Source organism: Palaemon carinicauda, chromosome 21 (assembly GCF_036898095.1).
Source record: "Palaemon carinicauda isolate YSFRI2023 chromosome 21, ASM3689809v2, whole genome shotgun sequence".
NCBI classification, from domain to species: domain Eukaryota; kingdom Metazoa; phylum Arthropoda; class Malacostraca; order Decapoda; family Palaemonidae; genus Palaemon; species Palaemon carinicauda.
The window spans coordinates 9,134,950-9,158,663 of record NC_090745.1 but is presented as its reverse complement, the minus strand read 5'-3'; positions in this window follow the sequence as shown (position 1 = coordinate 9,158,663).

Genomic DNA, 23,714 nt, shown 5'->3' with positions numbered 1-23,714 from the left:
GCTCAGCTTCAAGGACTTTAGGGCAACTGACCCGCAGTGCCCTTAAAAACATAGATGAAAATACCATCATTTTTGTCCTGGGATGATGATTGGAGTAAAAATGAACGTAGGAGTCCATATTTTTCGGTTTTCTATAAACTGAGAATCTAAAATCTCTCTCATTTCTTAAAATTAGCACATCTAAAAAGGCCAACATATTGTCTACTTCTATTTCGATTTTAGATTTTATAGTCGGCACTAAATTATTTATTGCGGTTAAAAACACGTTTTCATTTTTGTTGATGGGCCAACCACAGAATATGTCGTCAACATACCTTACCCAAAGGATGCCAATAGGTAGTATTCTTGGAAGGTACCTGGTTTCAAAAAATTCCATATAGAGATTACTCTACAATGGTGACAGAGGGTTGCCCATTGCCATACTAAATTTTTGTTCATAGTATTTCTTTCCGAAGACAAATTTGCAACCCTTGATACATAGTTTTATTAATTTTACCATGGTGTTAGAGTCAACAGAGAAAGTATATTTTTCAATTTCTTCCTAGAGAAATTCCAGTAGTTCATCTACTGGCACCTTCGCGAATAGGGAGTTGACGTCAAAGCTTATCATCTTAAAATCATAATTAAAATTAAACCTTCTCAACCTGCTAATAAAATCCACATTGTTCTCAACAGACACACCTGAAATATTTCCGAGCGTAGGAGACAACTCGTTAACTAACCACTTCGATAATCTATATATACAAGAGCCCACATAACTTATAATAGGTCTCACGGGATTATTTTGCTTATGTGTTTTAACAACTCCATACATATATGGTAGAGTTGGACAAGTAGTTGTAAACCTTGGTAAGAGTTCTTTATAATCTTTTGGAATAGTTTTGATATTTCTGTTGAACGAAGCGTTGGTTTTATCTAATGGGTTATTTCTTGTTTCTTCATAGGTTTCTCTGTCTGAAAGTAGCTCTAACATTTTGTTATCATAGTCTGTCTGATTCATAATGACTAAAGTATTAGATTTATCTGCTCTCGTAATGTGTAAATCCTTATCTTTCTTTAGCTTTTTATAGGCGTTCAAAAATCTTAGTGGAACATTTGCAGGCAAACTATTACTCGAGAGACCGTATACTTTACCCTTACATATATTAATTTCCTCTAATGAAATGTTACCATAGTTTTCCAACTTACAAACTGCATTGCCGATGTCGGTCCAATCAATATTTTCTTTAACAGAAAAGTTTATCCCATATCCCAAAGCTGCTGAAGTAGTTTTGTCCAAAGGTTTATTGGAGATACTGCAAACGAAATCATCATTAGCATTAGTAGTCCACTTACTTTGTTGAATTAACCTGTTCATTTTGTTTTTGTGTTTTCTACTTATTTATTTCGTGTTTACTGCTGTCCCAGAGATGACTTTGATTCTGTTCATAACTTTCTGTATCAATTGCACCTGAAGAGGTATGAAAATACGAAAACGCTAGTCCAAAAATTTCGTTTTTCTGATTCTTCTTCCAGCATAGAGGCAAATACAAATTATATATATATATATATATATATATATATATATAGAATCCCGCTTTTCTAACTAGGGTTGTAGCTTAGCTAATGATAATGGTGATGATAATAATAACAACAACTACAACAACAATATCATTCATACATATATTTACGTATATATACATATATGTACATTATATATACACGTGTATATATATGCATACATAATATTGATGGTCATAGACACAATAATAATATATTTATGGTTTTATATATATATTAATATATACATATATATACATATATATATATATATATATATATATATATATATTTATATATAGAATCCCGCTTTTCTAACTAGGGTTGTAGCTTAGCTAATGATAATGGTGATGATAATAATAACAACAACTACAACAACAATATCATTCATACATATATTTACGTATATATACATATATGTACATTATATATACACGTGTATAGATATGCATGCATAATATTGATGGTCATAGACACAATAATAATATATTTATGGTTTTATATATATATTTATATATACATATACATACATATATATATATATATATATATATGTATATATATATATATATATATATATATATACACACACAATTATCTCTTGAGGTATCTATTTCCTCACTTTCTGGCTCCGGTTTTGTCCACATTCTTTTGATTTCACATAATAAACACACGAAGAAGCCTTACCTCTTATGGTAGAATTTGAATAATTTTGCGCTTATCAGGACTGGTTTCACTAATTAGTCCATTATGTATACTAACACGTTCAAATCAATATTGGTCTTACGATTAGCGAAGTTAACCTTCTGGTGGGTGTAGTGAACGTGTACTTTTTAGACTCTCCAGGCAGTACTTTTGGTGTAAATGGCCGCTTCGGACGTATATTAAAGGTTTAAATGTTGTCATGACTGGCAGAGGCAAGGGACAGTGACAGTTCCCTAGCTAGCAGGAAAATGCCTTAGAGATTCACCATATATACATATGATCAGAGCCCAAGCCCCCTCTCCCCCCATGCTAGGATCAGGAAGGGCCAGGCATTTGCTGCTGATGACTCAGCAGGTAGACCTTTTGGCTACCCCAAACCCCATATTCTTAACTCACAAGGAGGATGATCTTGCAAACACTACAAGAAACTATCCGACTTGAGTGGGGCTTGAACCTCAGTCCTTTAGATCACAAGGCAGGGACGTTTCCAAGAGGCCACTGTCAACTCACTGATCCATTGTAGCTGCTGGAATGTATCTGTTCAACTTGCTGGAGAGAGGTTTTATAACATTGGGCCTAGTTGGTACTTGATTAAGTAACCACCAAGAAATATGGGCCCATAATCCTCTTGAATATGCATTCGGGTGGGCAAGGTGCTAATAACCTCACTAAATACAGTAATTACTTGAAAACCAGATCATCCCTTATACGATAAGGGAAAAGGAAGATGGGGAAAATATAATATATCATTTATTAGGCTTTTTTTTCTGTATTTATGATATTTGCCTCTCTAGGTATTTATATGTATAATGATTGTTGGTAAATCAACAAATTCCTTTATCCTTAGCCTTACTTGCAATCCGCAAGAAATAAGTGTGTCGTGTTTGTTCCATTGTTGTTGTCCACCTGCCAAAGTCTGTTTTTAATTTCTGAGATTTTAGTCAGCATTGCTTTCTGATATCTTTGTGATAGTACTATGGCGTTGTTGTACGCCCTTGTCGGCAGGTTATTGTAGCATAATTTTCTGGTTGTGGTTGGGTGATGTTAGGAGTTACAATATTAAAGAACACCTTTTCTCGTCCTTTTGTTATTTGGATGTTTCACATTCCAAAGACTGGGGTTGACTAATTGCGCTGATGATATCCTCTTAATAAACATTCCAAAGACCAGTCGGCATTATAGTGCTTTTGAAAAACAGCAGAAACTATGCATGGTGATATGAGGTCGGTGTAAGATTTTGTATTTTTATTTCCATGGTAACTAGCCTTTAATTTAGACGCGTTTCAGCAAATCTGTTTTTTTGAGTTATGAAATGTCACAGGAGGTTTTCTATATAATTTGTCTACGAATTTTTCTCTACAGCAGATAAATAAATGAGAAAGATTCCTTCGGTTTTGGTATGGATATATTTTCTCTAAATTGCGAACCTTCTCAAAATGCTTTAGAGATAATTTTCACTTTCTCTTATCGGTGAAATTATCACGTTGTAGATCTCGTTTATAGAATTCTCTCGTTGTATTGTTGATAGGATATTTTATGTTCTTTGAATTAAGAAAATGGGAATAAAGATATCTGTGAATAATATACTAACTGACGTCAGTATTCTCATAATCTTAGTGGCGGTAAGTATCCGGATGGTAGCGTCATTTTATCTGTATTTTTATTGTTGGTTGTATGGTGAATATTATCAAAAAGCTTTTTTCCTATTACGAATGGATCACTATCATGATGACCTTCATCATTTGCCTCACAGTTCTTCGTAAAAGATTGGATAACAAGACTCCGAAGATAAAGAGAAAAATATTACCTGCAATTCTGTATGTATTGTTGTTTTTAATATTTATAGTTAATCCCTATCATTATTTGTATGATATAGATAATTGGAAAGAAGTTTTCCCGTAGAAATAAATAGGAATGTGTTGTTGAGGGAGGAATGAGATTTTTATTATTATTGTTGTTGTTGTTGTTGTTGTTGTTGTTGTTGTTGTTGTTATTTATTATTCATTATTATTATTATTTAATTAATATTTTATTATTTAATTATTTTATTATTTTTATTATTTTATTATTATTTTATTGTTAATTAATTAATTATTGATTAATTAAATTTTATTATTATTATTTAATTGTTAATTAATTAATTATTGATTAATTAAATTTTATTATTATAATTATTATTATTATTATTATTATTATTATTATTATTATAATATCCACATATGAAAAACCTTGTCATTTATGCTATTTAGCCCTACAACTCTCGGCACATCATGCCTTCATAAAACCTTGTGTTGCATCAGCATTTAGTTTTTAGAAAAATGTAGAGAGATCATTTGGAGTGATCTCAACAAAAGTCGCTCATCCAAATCAAAATCTGTCCCAAAACTTAATCACTTGTTTCCCTTCACCTGGCTCACCTTTGGTCAAATATTGGTAAGAATCTCCTTAGAATTTTGTGCATGACCTTGCCAACAATATGGGATAAGCAAACCTGAAAATAGAGTAGTTAAAGAAGAAAAGTGAGGTAAACAAGACAGAAAACAGAGCAGTAAAAGAAAGTGCTTAAAAGGTAAACAATACAGAAAATAAGAGTAAAGAAGCAAAATGTGGTAAACAAGACAGAAAATGCGTTGTTAAAGAAGTTAATGAGGTAAACGAGACCGAAAATAGAAGAGTAAAAGAAAGGTTCTTATGAGGTAAATGATACATAAAGTACAGTAATTAAAAAAGCAAAATGAGGTAAACAAGAAAGAAATTGGAGTAGTTAAAAAAGCAAAATGAGGTAAACAATACATATAATAGAGTAGTTAAAGAAGAAAAATTACGTAAACAAGACAGAAAATAACAGTAATAGAAGAAAGGTTCTTATGAGGTATACAATACATAAAATACAGTAATTAAAAGAGTAAGATGAGTTAAACAAGACAGAAGATAGAATAGTAAAAGAAAGGTTCTTGAAAAAGGGTCCTTCCGTTAATTTAGAAATTAATCCGTCAAGTTAGTATAAGCATGATCAGTTTTCTATATGATGAGACGAAATTTTCCTGCCCTTGGCTAAACTTCTACCTCTTTCTCGTATCACCGAAGTCTCAGATCCTTTTCTTTTTACGCTACATCCTCGATTCAAGAACTTCTTTTGAATGTTCATGTTCTTGGAAAAAACGCGTATTTATTCCTTCGTGTATTTATTGCTCATTCGCAGTTTGTCTCTGAAAGCCATCCACTTTCAGTCCCCCTTTTTCCTTTAGACCTATTCCGGTCACATAACAGGTCAAACTCAGAGAGGCTTTTCAATCTTTAATGGAACTTGTTCTGTCTTGAAAACTTTTTGGGTAATTTTTCCCCTTTTTTCAGACGGACGTTTCATTCATCTAATGGATAAATGGCGGACCAAAGTTCACTTAAGATTTCCCTGTTGCTTTACTTTCTTTCCTCTTCGTTTTCAGAATTTTCTGATCTTTTCTTTCGTGTCGTTTTGCTGTTGTTTCTTTTGTTCTCTTTCTGTTATTTTCTATAACTTTGGTTATTATTTGAGATTGGTTACCTTCCGTTATCTTTATCATGTTATAGAAATGCACTCCAAAATATATTACTTTTCAAAAATTTCAATAGAAGCATATTTTCGACGGCAAAGTTCTCTGTTGAGGTGATTACGGGCTGATTTAAAACAGTCCATCAAATGAAGGATTAATTGCTTGTATCTGCTCTTGATTATTATTATTATTATTACTAGATATCAGATCGAGAACACTAGATTGCTATATTAAACTGTCTTCAATGACGAAACTCATTCTGAATCTTTTTCTAGTTTTGATAGTAATGATATTGAGGATAATTATGATGAATGATCCTCTACCCGAGATCGATCTCGGAAAAGGGAGAGCAGCCTATGCCTGGATCCAGACTCTCTCTCTCTCTCTCTCTCTCTCTCTCTCTCTCTCTCTCTCTCTCTCTAACATACACAATGAATTAAGTATATAATCGTTAGTCGACTTGATGGGTCGTGGTGGCCTGGTGGTAGCGTCCTTACCTGGTGATTGCCAGACTGGGGTTCGAGTCCAGCTCAAACTCGATAGTTCCTTTGGTCGCTGCAACCTCACCATCCTTGTGAGATAAGGATCTGGGTTTTGGAAGAGCCTATAGATCTACTTGCTGAGTCTTCAGCAGCCATTGCCTGGCCCTCCTTGATTCTAGCTATGGTGGAGAGTGGGCTTGGGTGCTTACCATATGCAATATGGTCCCTTGCCTCTGCCCTTCATGGGCGGCCTTTAAATGAGTGAATTTGCCCCGACTGAAGCTCTCCACTCTAAACTGAAAGGTACATAGAAGAAAACATCATAGTTGTTAAGGAAAGTGATTAAAGTAAATTTTTAATATTTTCCTAAAGTCAAATGAATTAGGAACGTAATTATAGATCTAAGTGGCAATTATCTTGTAATAGAAAATCATTTTTTGAGGTTAATAAACAATACCTCGTTGTAATTTAATATCAGCCTTTCATTAAAGTCCATTATGAACGTGAAACTGAATTATAGTCTACTTTGTTGATGGAATAAGGAATAGGACACCTGGCTGAACCTAAAAAAGACCCATTTAATTCACGTTGATCCCGCGAATATGCAAAAATAAATTTTGAATAGATAAGGAATATTTTATTTTTCCTTAGTAGATTTGTCCTGCATTTTCTTGTTATAGGTTTTATGAGATAAGACAATATATGTTACACACACACACACAATGAAATTGATATATAGATTCACAGTACCTTTCATCTCCTCTATATAATAAAGAACAGGTGTCTGGCTATATATGTCTAAAAATATCTCTTTCCGGTCACGCTGAGTGGCATTGCCAGACATAAAACTACTCAGTATCTCCCCCGTCCCTCGGGTAGGGCGAGAGAGAATAGTCATACCATGATGAGAGGTGGTACCCCGAGAGATACACTCGGAAACCACAACTGCCTTGTTGTAGCTAGGAAAGGGGAAGAGGGTGGGAAGGGTTGAAAATGTGCGTGTGCATATGTGAGTGTGTACTTATCTATCAAAATATTCAATAGTCAATTTTGACGGGTCGCGCACACTAGTATAGTATTACTGGAAGCTTCCGTTAGCTCTCCTGCTTCACTGTGACTCGATGCTGTCACCAAGTTATATTTCCATCTGTGTTTCCTTATGGGTCTGCCCTGTCTTCTTCTTTCTCCAATCTTAACCATATATTGGTTGGTTAGAATAGTAGTGGTTCGCGAATGTCATGAGGTTAAGTTAGTAAGGAGACTAATGTAGACCTTCAAACCAGTCAGCCGGTTAAAACCTGATTTTGTATTTATTTGTTGTGGGATAAAATATTATGTTACGGAACAAATGATAAAAGTATGAGGGGTCTTCACATTTGAAGAGATCTTAAATGGATAAAGAAATATATGCTGAAGATTACATAGGCTAATCAAATTAATTGGGATTTACAAATACTTAAATAAATGTATTATTATTATTATTATTATTATTATTATTATTATTATTATTATTATTATTATTATTATTATTATTATTACAGTACTTTATACAGGCCTACTTATCAATTCTCTAGATTACAAATGAACTACCCTGAAATATTTCTCCTTGAGTGAGGAAAGAAAATAGAAGTTAGTTTGAAAAATGGACAAAAATTGTCCCTACTGGATTACAATTCATAGGAAGACCGCTCTTGTGGTGGGCGTGAATTGCTTTGGTAATTGTACAGTTGAACATAGGAATTTCTGGTACACCTCGCTCTGAAGAAGTGTACCCAGCCACACCCTTACTGCCCCGCGAATTCCTGTTTTTTTTTTTTTTTTTGCCCCACCCACCACCTCTGCTATCTCTGTGTACGCTATTTGTTTGGTTACTGACCGTGTAGTAAGGGTTTGGTAAGATATACATTTTCAGAACGAGGTGTGCTTGGGACTCATGCGTCCTGTTGCGCGTACATGGATCTCTCCTGCCTCCTTTAAACGAAGGAGGGTGACTCTGAGGGGGAAGGGGTGTTATTGTATCTTATTTTTATTTCTCTCATGTGCTACACTTCTCACGTCTGTCGAGATAAACTTGCTACCTTGCGTTCTGCAGGTGTAAATTTGGCCAGTGTCCCATTAAGGTCCGAGGGAAAATCATCTCCATTAAAATCTTTTGCCTTTTGTCGCCACTCATTTGTTTCGTCGGATTGTTCAGCCTTGGCATGAATAATTCGTTCTTTGGTATAGAAAGTTGTGTTTCTAGCTTATGGCGACAATGAGACAATGATTTGAAATTCTTCTTTTGAAAAACTTGAACTGAAACCTATCCCTGAAGCTTGAACCTGAGACTGATTGAATTTTACAAAGCTCCTCTCTGTTATCCCCAAACACACTTTTAATCACAATGGTCCATTACAAAGAGTCTGTCGGATCCTCCTGGCCGATAGCTGGTACTCGTTGCATCAAGGTTAAAAAGATAAGCGAGTGAATGTTTTCCTTTTTGGTACTTTACTTTGACGGCTACTTTTTCGGTCCTATACAGCAGGGGAGCCCCACTCTCTACTGGACCTCCACTGTCGTTATATCTTGTTCGTTCAGAGTATTCAACGTTTCATATCACGTATTGGTCATTTACTGTTAAATCGCAGTACTGTGACATTATTGCAGCTAGTGTATTTGGCAACTTGTCTTCTTGGAATTAATGAGAGAGAGAGAGAGAGAGAGAGAGAGAGAGAGAGAGAGAGAGAGAGAGAGAGAGAGAGAGGGGGGGGGTTTCTTTTACTATCAGAAACTTCTTTCTATTGGCACCAGGTTTTTCCTTGTCAAATACTTGAAATAGTGAATTTTTTTTTTAAATTCTAGAACCAATACCTCCTTCGTTTAGGGGAGATATCCCTGCTGTGTTTGGTTGTGAGACTGTTGATAATGCTTTCTGCTATATACGCCTATGACTTTCATTAATTGAGAGAGAGAGAGAGAGAGAGAGAGAGAGAGAGAGAGAGAGAGAGAAACTTCAATCTTCAATGGTAACTATTACGTAAGCCTTAACAATTCATGAAGTGTGTGAACGTATGTAATGCTATGCAATATTGCTAGTTAGGGTATATTACCTCTTTATTTTTGTGTCAGGAAACATTACTTTCAGCTGGAAGTATTCAGGATTACTTCATAAAATCCTGAAGAAGTTTCATTTTAGGTTCACCAAAGTTAGAGTAAACAAGAATGGAAACATTAAACCTTCAGACCTCTTCAAATATTATGTAATAACTTTTTTTTTTTTTTTCAAACAATCATATCAGTTTTCTTACGAAATCATTTCGATATAATTGTCCAAGAAAAGCGAGTACTGCCAGGTTATCTCGGTACAGTAACTTAATCCAAGTTAAGGAATGATCTATGGAAAAAAAAAATCCGAAGAGAACTGAAATTGGAAAACGCCTGTTAGTCAGAATCAGTCCAATTACGAGGTTACGATTTAAATCCTTAATCTATATTGCGGCAAAACCAGTTAGGCTCTGGTGCAAACCCAATGTGGGAGTTGAAGTTTTTTCCAAATTCTCTAATCTTTATAGTTATGGAAAAGAATTTCTGATTTTATATGACTATCCGGCCTACTGATTTGTAATTATTAATGGCCATAGTGCTCGTAACGGTATCTGGTTGAATGAAATGGGTGTTAGTTAGTTGTCTTTTTCATGAAATTCATTTCCTGAAGAGATTTCATTTGCAATATGAGTTACCCCACAAAAGTCCCACTTTTATCTGTAATAATTGGAAAACCTGTTCAAATGTTTAAAAGTCTCTCATGAGTGGCAGAGGCAAGGAATAGTAACAATGCCCTAGCAGGACAATACCCTAGAGACTGACTATATATCCATACGATCAACACACAAGGCCCCTCTCCACCCAACCTAGGACCGAGGATGGCCAGGCAATGACTGCTAATGACTCAGCAGGTAGACCTATAGGCTCCCCTCAAAAGTTCCCTCCTTAGCTCCAAAGGATGGTGAGGTTGCAGACACTACAAGAAACTATCAAGCTTGAGTGGGTCTCGAACCCCAATCCAATAGATCGCAATGCAGGGACGATTCCAATAGGCTACCGCAACTCTCTTGTCTCTGCAAAGCCAATTTTGACGCTCGTTTTATTGCCCAGGTATTATTCCAACATTTATTTATTGGACAAATTCTTTAGGTGGTTAACAAGAAATTTGTATTTATACTTAGCGGGATGACAAAGTGCGCAATTACATCGTATATAATCTTTGCATTTAAAGGAAGTATTGTTAAACTAAATATGTGTATCTATACAAATATGTTAATAAATCCAAATTATATTTTCATTTACTTTACGTATGGGTATTTTACTTCGAGGGAGTTTGATTTCTAAATGCTCTTACAAATCTTAATAATAATAATAATAATAATAATAATAATAATAATAATAATAATATTATAATTATTATTATTATTATTATTATGTTGTTATTATTATGCTATTATTATGTTATTATTATTATCATTATTTTTAGTAGTACTGTTAATAGTATTAGTATTTAATAGGAATCATGCATGCTGCATATATATGTGTAATTTATTGTTAAAATCGATAAATATATATGAAGTTTTATGCACCACACACACACACACATATAATATGTGTGTGTTTGTGTATAAAAAATCACAGGGAAACGTGATGCTCAGATGCAAAAGAACCATAGGGAAAATGAAAATATGAAATAGAAGATTAAGTCCTGACTAGTTTCGTGATACTTCTTCGATATCTCTCTCTCTCTCTCTCTCTCTCTCTCTCTCTCTCTCTCTCTCTCTCTCTATATATATATATATATGTATATATATACATATACATACATATATACATATGCATATATCAGTTTCGTGATACTTCTTCGATATATATATATATATATATACTGTATATATACATACATACATACATATATATACATATGCATATATATATATATACATATATATATATATACATATATATATATATATATATATATATATATATATATATATATATATATACATATATATATATATATATATATATATATATATATATATACTGTATATTGGCTGAAAGCAAAACTAGATAACAGTCAGCATATTGTCATGTTTCAATAATAATGATAAATACAATCCTTGTAACTATATCAGAGAATGACCTAAATCGAGAGCTTTCATCTCGACATCAAATTAGGAGAGTGTATTTTCTCTGCTTTGTATTGACTAAATCACAGATATGCCCTACTTTGAGCTGATGACATCTATGCTAAAGAGGAAAAGCATATCACTTTGTATTGAAGATTTGGGTATCTGCTGTATCAAAATTGTTTTGTAGTTCCTGTAAAAGTACATGTGACTTTCTTCATATCCATAACAATCGTCTGTTATATATATTTTTTCTTCTCTAGAAAATGTGTAGTTCAGGGAATTTTTCCCATATAATGGAGAACAAGGTACGGACTATATTTCTTTCAAAAAATGGTTTCATGAAAGCTGACACTAGGAATAGGGCCTTTGAACAAGCTTGTTAGATGATAATAAATTTCTATATTTTTTGTCATTCTAACATAATTTTTTTTATCGATTTTAGAATGTTGAAAGCCTTTTTATTCCGTATCTGCGTCCATTGAATCACGATACCAAAGGATCATATTCTCAGTCGAAAAAAAATTCCATGAAAAATATTGATGACGTAAAAATATTCGTACTCTTATACTCTCTTATATAAAAAAGATAATTTTTCTGGCTATATATATATATATCTATATATATATATATATATACATATATATATGTGTGTGTGTGTGTATATATATATATATATATATATATATATATAATTTTTTTTGGCCGCGGCCAGCTCTCCCCGTCCCTCGGGTAGGGGAAGAAGGAATATTCTTACCCTGGTGAGAGGGAGGAGCGTGTGCATATCCATTTAAGTATTTAACCGTTATTTTTGACGGATCGTGTACACTATATGGGAATAAATGCGTCCTTTGACATTTCATCAAAGTATTTCTTTTTGATTGACCGATCTGATTTATTAATCTGAATTCTGATTAGTTTCTGAAACTTCCGCCTCCGGAAGCTATAGCAAACGTCTTCGGCAAACTGCCAAATGAATCTAGATCTGTATTCTTACTCCATTAATGATTAAAGGAATCTCTAACATGAATCTTGATTAGTTCTTAATTAAGCCTTTTAGCTTCATCAACTACAGTATGTCAGTACTAGTGAGGGGGGGGGGGGAGGGGGGGGGGGTTGACATGCACTTGAAATCATAATTTCTGGTTAAATCATCTTCCAGTGTTGCAGTCTGCAATCTACGGCCTGTATGATTGCAAGAACCCTTGCTTGGCTGCAAGGGGTAGCCAATATTTAATAACACCTTACTATCAGCAAGTGGGTTGATGTCAAGAGGTCATAGTATAATTGAATGAATATGAAGAAAAGTAAGTGGGAAAAATTTAATATCGAGCATCCTATATAATCCACCTTTTGAAATTAGAATTGGGCCAATATCTCGGATCTCTGATTATCCTGTTGAATGCTTCATCTAACTTTTCCAGAGATATTAGTTTTCATCCATCAGAGATATCAGTTTTGAAACTGAGAAACGTTTTCGGTCGAGGTGTTTTACCCGGAAATCTGAAGATTTATCTACTGTACTTTGATTATTGCTTTCTTAAGGATTTGATCGGGGAAAGAAAAGACTGAGAGTAGTAAAGGTAAGTTATGAGAGAGAGAGAGAGAGAGAGAGAGAGAGAGAGAGAGAGAGAGAGCGAGCGTGCGTTCACCATTTCAGTAACTGGAATATAGGCTGTTCATTAATGACAATGGCAATGGACAGTGACATTGCCCTAGTAAACAGGACAATGCCCTAGAGACTGACCATATTACTTATGGTTAGCGCACAAGCCCTCCATCCAAGGTAAGATTAGGAAATTATAGGCAATGACTGCTGTCGACTCAGCAGGTAGAGCTTTGGGCTCCTCCACCCCCTCCCCCTCCTTAGCTCACAAGGGTGGGGAGGTAGCAGACGCTTCAAGAAACAAACGAGTTTGGGCAGGACTTGAACCACAGTCCAGTTTTAACCAGACAGGGACGTTTCCAATAGGCCACCACAACCCTTAATGATTTTTTTTTTCTGGGGTCAGGATCTCTTGAGTTAAGTTTAGTTTGATCATTATATTCCTAAAAGGGATTCTTGTCCTATGAAAACTATATATTTTGCAATTTTAAGTAAATGGGATAGTTTTACGAGATTGTATAGAAAAAATATATTACTACTTTTTAAAAATTCGACAGAATAGAACCACCAATCATTTCTGTTCGCTTTGGTTTCACAAGTAATTTTCGTCAAGTATCTATATCATAAATCTAATATTGATCAGAATACCACGAGAGAGAGAGAGAGAGAGAGAGAGAGAGAGAGAGAGAGAGAGAGAGAGAGAGAATGTGATTAAACTGAACTTTTATGTAGTCGACTACAGAACTAGAGAATAATCATAGTATACCTGTAACCTGATCCAAAGTAGCGGTCAAGTAAGTACAGCTCTTTTGCAGAGGGGCAAAGGTGGCACTCATGACCTGTTTTTTTTTTTTTTTTAATCGGTACATCCAAACTATAACTGACATACGCCTTTGGTTTATTCTATGATATGGGCAAATGATTAAGCTTTTCTCTAAAGCAATCATAGTATCATTGCGAAGCTTAGAAATAATAAAAAAGTAATGAATGTGAAATTTTAAAAGAAAATCTTGCATATATTTTTTTAAATAATCATGAAAACTAGGCTAATTAGGTCTAGAGAGTTTTTATACTTTATTTATGTAGAAATTATTATTATTGCACGTGTTTGCTGATAAGCTTTTACTGATTAAAAAATGCTATTACTAAGGAAGAGCAATTTTCAGATTTTTCAACCTACTTACGGTAATGTTTCGTATCCTACCTAAGTAAGAAATAAAGATAGAAAGTAAAGGTGACATTAGAATGCTGGAGTGATAAATTTTTACAACGGGATACAATAGTGATATAAGAAATAACTTTGCTAATAGAAATAATAAAACACCTAAGCCGGTACCAAACGTAAGAGTAGAAGTAAAGGAAGCATTAAAAGGCATGAAAAGAGGCAAAACAGTAGGAAAAGATGACCAAACAATTGATTCAATGATAGATGGAGAAGATTTTATTGTAGTAAAACTGTCGAACTTTACACAAAATGTCTGCATGAATGCTCTATACCTACAGCTTGGGAAAATTTTATCATTATACTAATTCACAAAAAGGGAGACATAAAAGACCTGAAGAATTATTAACCAATAAGTTTACTCTCGTATTATAAAAGATATTTACGAAGAGCATATTAAGCCAAGTAGAAAGACAGCCAGATTTTAACAAACCAAGAGAGCATTCAGTATTTAGAGGTGGGTATTCAACAACTGACCATTTTAACAGAGTTTGATAAGCCACTATGCATGGCATTTATAGACTATGAGAAAGCTTTCGATTTAGTCAAGACTTCAGCTGTAATGAAAGTCCTTCAAAGACTAGCACTAGATGAATGTTATTTTAGAACACTTGAAGATATTTTGAAAGTATTCATACAGGATGTACATCAATCCTAAAACTACGTAAAAAATCCTGATTGAGAAATAAGTTAGACAGGGCGACCCCATCTTCAACAAATTAAGATGTGCAGATTAAATAGTTCTGTTTAGTGAATCAAGGGGGGAATTGCAAAAGATGATAGAAGAATTGAATAGAGAACGCAGAAATGTTGGACTGGAAATAAATATGAGTAAAACTAAAATAATGTTCAATGAAAATGCAGAGACACCTCAAATAAGGGTTATGGACGAACCTCTAAAGATTGTGGATGAATATACGTGCTTCAGCCAGACAGTAAGTACTTCCCTTCCCCAGGACATAAAACTGAAATTAAAAGAAGGATAAGCATGGGGTGGAGAACTTTTGATTAACAAAATGAGATTATAAAATATAAGATGCCACTTTCTCTAAATAGAAAATTTTTAATCAGATGGTCCTACCGCTATTAACATGTACATCAGAAACTTGGAGCCTTACTAAAGCCTTAAAACATACGCTGGTTACAACTCAAAGAACTATGGAAAGAATAATGATAGGAATAATACTAAGAGACAGAAAATAATAACTTGGCTATGAGAGCAAACTAAAGTAGAGAATATTCTAACAACATGTAAGAAAAAGAAATGGACATGGACTGGACATATAATGAGAATGACAGATATTAGATGGACATTCGGAATAACAGAACGGGTTCTTAGATATTGCAAAAGAAGCAAGGAAAGAAGGGAAGACGATGGATTGACGAACTTAGAAAATTTGTGGATATAGACTTCCGTAGAAAAAAGTCCATAAACAGACGCAAGTGAACGTCTATGTCCGAAGTCTTTGTCATGCAGTTGATGATGATGATGATGATGTATATATATATATATATATATATATATATATATATACAGTATATATTAAAGCTAAAGGATTATAGTTGGAGTAAAAGAGATCTATAATCCCTGAAGTATCAGAAATTCAAATGAAATATTCCTTGAAATCAAAGTTAGTGAAATCCTCTTCAGAATTTCGAGAATTTCGAAAGTATGATTTTTGTGGCAAATATAGAAAAGAGAAAATTCGGACAAAATCAGCAGTGCGTGAATCAAAACATAAAGACCTGAATAAAAGTGAAAAATACCGATAACAAGATGGAGGAATAGAAATTTTTCTTAAGTATTTAAAGTAAGATTTTTCCAGAGAAAATAATTAATGGTTAGCAGACAGACAGATATAAGGAGATTATCGTCGAATGTCTAGGAAATGAGCACTCATAATCTGCCAAAGGAGATTGCAACGTATTTCATTTACTAAATGCTTATTTAAGAGAATTAAAAAAATATATATATTTCTAAGTGTTAAATACTTCATAATTAACATTTCCATATGAAACGAAGCTAAGGGTAAAGCTAATAATCGTGAATTTGTGAACTTGCTTTGATATCATGTAAAAAAAAAAATCTTAATATATAGAAAATAGGTTTCTCTTCGTTTTATCAGCAACTTTAATGCAGCCTAGCAACGAGCGACTTAGATAGATACTGCTCTTGAAAGCGATGGCAAATCAAGTTAACGCATTCACTCGTAAGCTGTCAAAGGAGGCATCAGTTTATACCAGACACTTTCGTCTTTTAAATATTACGAAATCCTTAGACACGATGCGGAAGCTATAAGCGCATTCATGCTACTGCTCAAGGCAACAGTAACTTTGCCCAATTATGGAAGGCTTTTGATGTTGGAAGGTTTATCAAGGTTTTTGTTTTCAGCCATTTGAACGTTATTTGATTCACTTCCTGAACTTAAGCCGAGATAAATTGATTCGTTATTGGCCCTAAGTGATGGTACCTTTTGTTTACCTAAGTATTGTGAAATACCCTTTTTTCACCCCGTCTCCTTTGTTATATTTCATTCCATGGGAGGGAAATATTATGTTATTTTCAAATCGATTCATCTCAGCCATTTCTGGGCCAAATGATCTGAAATGTGGCACAAAGGTCGAGTTGGCAAATACCCAGGTGCGTTGAAAAAATTATACATTCCTTTAGAATAATTTTGTTGATTTTTTTTACCATTTTCTGACATATATATATATATATATATATATATATATATATATATATATATATATATATATATATATATTTATATATATATATATATATATATATATATATATATATATATATATATATATATATTGGTCTCCTTTGCCCTGGTATTGTAACCGAATGACCTACCATTTGGTACGGAGGTATCTTAGATGAATACCAATAGGAAATCATCAATATTTTTGGCATACGCTTGTTCAAATTGGTAAATTTTGCAATTTTTGTTCATTTTGAGACTAAAAGTACATATTTTCGACTCCTGTGCCTTCATATTTACAGCAGATGACCTGAAATTGCGTATGAGGATATGTATACAGGATTTAAGTCACTTTTTTTATATATCACTTAAAAATTATTAATCTTAGTGATTTTCTGCTATATTTTTGGACAACAAAGTTGCACTTTTTGCTCTTCTGCTCTGGTATTTAGACCATATGACCTGAAATGTGGTGTGGAAATGCCTATATTAAATGCCTAGATGACGTTATTCACAATTTTTGCACACACCACTTTAGAATGATTTCTTGTAAATCTATCGGGGATTACTTTCTTGAGAAGATTAACATGGGCCAGGCCATGGTTGCATCGGAGGGAGACGGAGTGAAATACGCTGTATCTGTTTGGCAAATGATGCCTTTCTATTTAACTATTGGAGTTTGTTATGTTTGTTCATCGGCGTTCTTCACAGTTTAATAACATTATTTCTTTATATAATTATCGTACAGAATAGTTTGATCAGAATGTCAGTAGTACTTTATTGCATTACATTAAGTTGGGTTGTATCAATATTTACAAAACAGTAAATAGTTCTTATCAGAATGGAACTTTTTTTTTTAATATATATAAAAATTATTCACTACATTAGAACTGTCAACCTAACTGCGCCAGGACTCCTCGCTACTGAGGGGAAGGACTCTCGTGCCTGGTACAACGCATAACATACGCTACCGGGGTTTAAGCGATGTTAGGCAGGACAGCTGATCGGGACTACGGTCTACCCCCAAAGCCAAAGCAAAGTCCTTCAAAAAGAAGGCAAACTACTTACCCAATATAAATGGGGAAAAGGCACCTTAATAGAAGAAGGCAAAAAATAATAAAAAGAGTGAAATCAAAACCTCATCAAATGCTCGACTGATATACTTTAGCTATAAACACTAGACAGTACTTTTCTAAAGGAAGACGGATCACTTACTGAAATGTGTCATTAAAAGTTGTCACAATATCTCTTGAATGACAATAAACGCAGAATACAGTATCTTTATGCCAAGGGAATCTTACATAGAATGGGTTTATGCGATCAGCAGTCATACTGCGAACACACATCTCTTTTGATGTTCTTTCATGTCGTTTCTTCCATCCATTTTGCAGTAGGAAATTTTCCCCTTTGGAGTAATGAAAAAGAAATTTTTCATTTACTGATTGTTGGATGTTTTCATTCGATTTATTAGTTTTTTAAATTTACGAGATATGAGAGTGTATGTATATATATATATATATATATATATATATATATATATATATATATATATATATAATGCATGTACATGTATATATATTATATAAATACAAATATATATATATATATATATGTATATATTATTTATATATGTGTATATTATATATATATATATATATATATATATTATATATATATATATATATATATATATATATATATATATATATATGACTGCATCTTTTCAAACAAGGAAAATCATGCATTGTTGTATGTTTGTGTTCAGTTTCAACTTTTTTTTTTTTTTCATGACAATTTTTCCATTTTTTCCATTTCTCTGTTTTCCAGTTTACCTATGCAATGTAAAATAGGTTGATATGAAGCTAGATTGTATTTACGGGAAAAAAAAAGATTGATTTAAATCTAAAATCATATTTCCTTCTATTTTTTTTTTTTTGTGTGTGTATTGCAATAAGTTTTGATTTTATGAAAAATGAAAATATTCAAACGCATCATCAGATCAATGTCATTTCAACTTCCATAAAAGAATAAATGTTTTTTTTTTCTTCTTTTTTTTTTTAAGAAAATGATCATAGGAATTTCTAGCTATATGCTTTATATTATTCCCGTAGAAATTCTGAAAGTCGAATTTTATTGAAATGATGATAGTAGCAGTAATGAAATAATCATCTATATATGATTGTGGAATTTCCTTATCCAATAATATCAATGGTAACTACAATGACAAAAATCAGTGTAGTGAAATGTATTGATGGAAACAGAAAATAATTAAGCCGCAGAAAAGGTTAAAAGTTTCGTAAATTTGGAACGCCATTAAACGGAATGCCAGTAGATGATAATTGAACCATTAGGCTTCGGATTGATGACTCTCATTTCGTTAGTCTTATTCCAATGAATATCAAAGGGTTACCAAGTTGAACAAATCCTGGAAGAATTGATGGAATGTTGGAATTCCTGTTAGGGATCATACAAGACTTCGCTTAATATCATTTTCTTTTATTAGATATATTTCAAATCAGAAGTCAGATTCTTAGGGCTGCTTTTAAAAGTTTAAAGGCCGCTCATGAATGACAGAGGCAAGGAGCAGTAACATTGCCTTAGCAAGCAGGATATATGATCATCACCCAAGCCCCCTCTGCACCCAAGTTAGGACCAAGGAGGGTCATGCAATGGCTAGTGATGACTGAGCAGATAGACATGTAGGCTCCCCCAAACCCCCCATCCTTATATCAGAAGGATGGTAAGGTTGTAGTAACAAAAGGAACTAACGATTTAGAGCGGGACTTGAACCCCAGTCAGGGACGTTATCACTTTGCCACTACAACCCATTATCACTTACATCAAACTCCTGAGGCTTTTTCATCACATTTTCACTAAAAATTTTAGGTCTGTTTTCGGTCAGATAAAGATGGCCATCATCCATCCACGTACTGACCAGACACACAGGACCGATCAAGACACCAGCTTTGTAGGTTTATTATTATTATTATTATTATTATTATTATTATTATTATTATTATTATTATTATTATTATTATTGAGATGTCACTACCCTGTGGTAATTTCTTAACATACAAAATAGCAAATACAGAAACAGACTTCCAGCAAATGTGGTAGACAGTAACACGGTAAACGAGTTCAAGAATAAGTTAGACAAGATCATAAAAACTCTGAAAATGTTCAAACCAAATCGGTCTACCCAAGAGCAAAATAATGGAGTCTCTCCCTATTGAACTAAGAAGTCTTTGAAACATCCAAAATCCTTGTGACTCACTTGTTCTCTCTCTCTCTCTCTCTCTCTCTCTCTCTCTCTCTCTCTCTCTCTCTCTCTCTCTCTCTCTCTCTCTCTCTCTCTCTCTCTCTCGGACCGTCCATACAGATGTTCAATGAGGCATTTTCGAAGATATTCGTAGTTTTCATCTCTGTAAATGTAAGCTGATTGAAATGCTTTTTAGGTTTTAAGATAAGAGGAGCAAGAAGTTTGATGGAAATGATAAGAAAGTAACGTTATTTTACGAGAATATCACTAAATAGGAATGCTGAATCTATCTACACGTCTGGATATCTGTTAAGCCCCTCCTACAATGTATGACTGTAATACTAAAATATGTCGGAATAATCAGAAATGCATAATAATGATAAAAATAACTGTAATAATAACTTGAGGGTATTTTAGACGGTTACAGTGCCAACTATGTACTCAGACATATATGCATTTCAGATAGCCTTTGTATGGATACTTTTGCATATAAATGTATTTTAGACGATAGCAGTGCCAAGAATGTGCTCGCAAATGTATGCATTTATGATGATCACAGTGCCAAAAATTTTCTCACTCATGAAGGCATTTTAGAAGGTAGAATTGTCAAGAATGTGCTCACCTATATAGTAGGTGTATTTAAGGCGATAGCAGTGTTAAAATAGTTTTAGTTTTTATAGTTTATGTAGGAGATATCTATGTTAATGCTGTTACTGTTCTTAAAATATTTTATTTTTCCGTAGTTCCTTTCCTCACTGGGCTATTTTCTCTTTTGGGGCCCCTGGGCTTATAGCATCCTGCTTTTCCAAGTAGGGTTGTAGCTTAGCAAGTAATAATAATGATAATAATAATAATAATAATAATAATAATAATAATAATAATAATACACAGAGGTATTTTAGATAATAGAATTGCCAAGAATGTGCTTAGATTTGGAACAACTTGAGAAGTAGTAATACCAAGAATATACTCTCACATATATTGTTCTTAGATATAGCTCTACCATAAATGTTTGCACATACAAATACTCTTAGACTGCAGCAGTGCCAGGAATGTTATAACACATAGAAGCATTTTAGACAATAACAATGCCCAGAATTTGTGCACACAGGTGCATTTTAGTCGGTACCAGTGTCAAGGATGTGATCATACAGAAAAGTATTTTAGAATGTGTTTAGTGTGGCAGGTTTTTGTTGGTTAAGCACATACTGATGGCCTGCTCCCAATTTATGAACCGAAAATAGTATGACCTCCACCTGATTTTTTTTAGTGAGAATTTGGATAGAACCTTTATTATACTCTAAACCGCTTATAACTTTTTAAACGAGTATTGCTATTTCAATAGAAATTCGAGTAGTTTTAACACATTGATTTTTAACGAATGATTGTTAGTAAATGATACATTTTGATATATCAGTATTTACTAGTAAATCTGGAATGATAATATCTTTTTAACAATAGATCATTTATTTAATCATGTATGTGGGAGTTGAATGACCTTCCCTCTCCTTGCACCAGCCACAATTTCATCCTCAAATGCCTCATTTTATGAATAATACTTTTGGTTGAAAAGAATTAGTCTCTTTAGAGAGGAGAGGATACAAATTCGACATTTAAATGTTATGCTATTTTAATTATTTGAATGTGACATCGCTTTCCCCCTTTGAGTATTTGCTACTCAAACGAAACTTCTTTGATTTTCGATACTGAGAATTTACAACAACAAATGCAGCTGTTTTTAGTCCAGTGCAGGATGAAGGCCTCAGACATGTCCTAATCCATGTATAAGGTTTGGCCAATTTTCATCACCACACTGGTCTCTGCGGATTAGTGATGGTGGGGGACTTTAGTCTGCTCGCTCACTCCTAACCAACCTAATATTGATGGCCTTGACTAGTACAAGCTTTGCTGATTATGACGATACGCAAACCCTTTCCCCATATGAAGGTATCCCCACTCCGATATCTTATTCATAATGAATAAACAATATCTGAATGACGTCCAAAAATCGCACAGAGCATCCCTCCGGAAATGAGCTCCAGATAGTTTTGTGAATGACAGAAAAACTGCATTTATTTGGTGCCGACACATTTTAAAGGTCTTTAAAGGCCTCTCACGAATGGCAGAGGCAAGGGACAGTGACATTGCCCTAGAGACTGACCATATATCATATGATCAGCACCTAAGACCCCTCTACACCCAAGCCCCCTCTCCACCCAAGCTAGGACTAGAGAGGGCCAGGCAATGGCTGCTGATGACTCGGCAAATAGACTTATAGCCTCCCCCAAACCCCCAACCTTAGCTCAAAAGGATGGTAAAGTTGCAGGCACTAAAGGCACTAACGAGTCTGAGCGGAACTTTAACCTCCATCTGGCAAACACCTGGGATAGGCGTTACCAATCACCTTTTAAGTGACTTCATGAGGACTTCATTACTTGAGCGGTGAATTTACGCTTTAATATAAAGGTTATGGTGGAGAAAATGAAAAAGTTTAAGATGAATTTTCAAATACATAGATATAAATCTAAAGACTTCCCTTCTTATGGACAATGCTTCAGCACGCCCTCTAAGGTTGCAGAACGATGTGCTGCCAGAGTCTGACTTCACCACTAGGATTTTTTTGCTCCCTAATAGGACCTATCATTCAATCCATTGACTAACAAGCCATTTCAAATTAAAAAAAAAAAAATAAAATGTATACTGAGTATTTATTACTGTTTAAATCTTTCCAATTATTATTGTTATTATTATTATTTATTATTATTATTATTATTATTATTATTATTATTATTATTATTATTATTATTATTATTACTTGCTAAGCTGTAGCCCTAGTTGGAAAAGCAGGATGCTATATTAATATTATTAAATCCCCACCACATCTTGCAGAAAATTATTTGAAATGTTTCTCGTGGCACACATTTCTCAAGTATCTCATGAGCAAGAACTTATACAATAACATGTATTGGTAATACATCTTCTCGTTAATATAATTTATCTTTTCAGGCTGCGACATATTTTCACTTTATATTATTTATATTGTATTCCTTGAGCATTAATTCGTGGTTTGTCTGTACTACTTTTTTTATGAAATTATTTATCTATAGAGAGAGGTGTTTGCCGTGTCACACGAATATACTTTTGATGAAATCAAATCAGTTAATACATCAATATTAGATCACAAAATTCTTAGATTACAAAGTCGTTTTTTGCATTTTACTCGTAGATTTATAGATTTGCGTAAGATACTATAGCAAAAACATATGCTTAGTTCATATCTTGAGTTCAATTCATATCTTGCCTTATCTAAAAGAGGTAAAAGCTATATGGTATTAAAAAAAAAAAAAAAAAAAAATCCTGCCCTGTCTTTCGTAATCAGGAAAAGAAAAGCAAAACTGTCATTTTGGTTGACGAGATTTCTTAGTCTGTTTAATGTTATTCTATTATTATTACATATTTATAACGTTGGAGGTTTCCTTTAAGTCAACACTTTAAAGG